Genomic DNA, 515 nt, shown 5'->3' on the forward strand with positions numbered 1-515 from the left:
TGGGATGGCGCGCGACAATGACCGCGATGGAGAGGCAGAGGGGCGGGATTGAAGAACTAAACGGAATTTTGTCCCGGTTGGTGGCACCAACCGGGACTAATGGATGGGCATTGGTTCTGGTTGGTACCATGAACCGGTACCAGTGGACACCTTTAGTCCCACCTCGCTAGCTGAGGGAGCTCGAGAGTGGTTTATAAGCCCGACTCCCGCTGCCCTCTCGAGCTCCTCTCAAATGCAGGCTTTCGGGCCTAAACACACTGTATCTATATTGGGCCTTCTACGGGCCTGAATCCTGGCCCATGGGTGGGTTTCTAGTCGTATTCAGGCCAAGGTGGCCAAGTAGGTTGCTTTTTTCACATTTTATTTCTTTTCTTTTTTGCTTTAATTATTTTATTTTGTTTCTAATTACTTATTTATTATGTAATTTTGCTATTAAAGTTTCTAACAAAAAAATTCTTTATGAAAATTCTTTTTGCTTTTAATAATTTTGAACGGAAAATACTTTGATAATTTTG

Source organism: Triticum aestivum, chromosome 7A (genome assembly GCF_018294505.1).
Source record: "Triticum aestivum cultivar Chinese Spring chromosome 7A, IWGSC CS RefSeq v2.1, whole genome shotgun sequence".
In the NCBI taxonomy this organism is placed as follows: Eukaryota; Viridiplantae; Streptophyta; class Magnoliopsida; order Poales; family Poaceae; genus Triticum; species Triticum aestivum.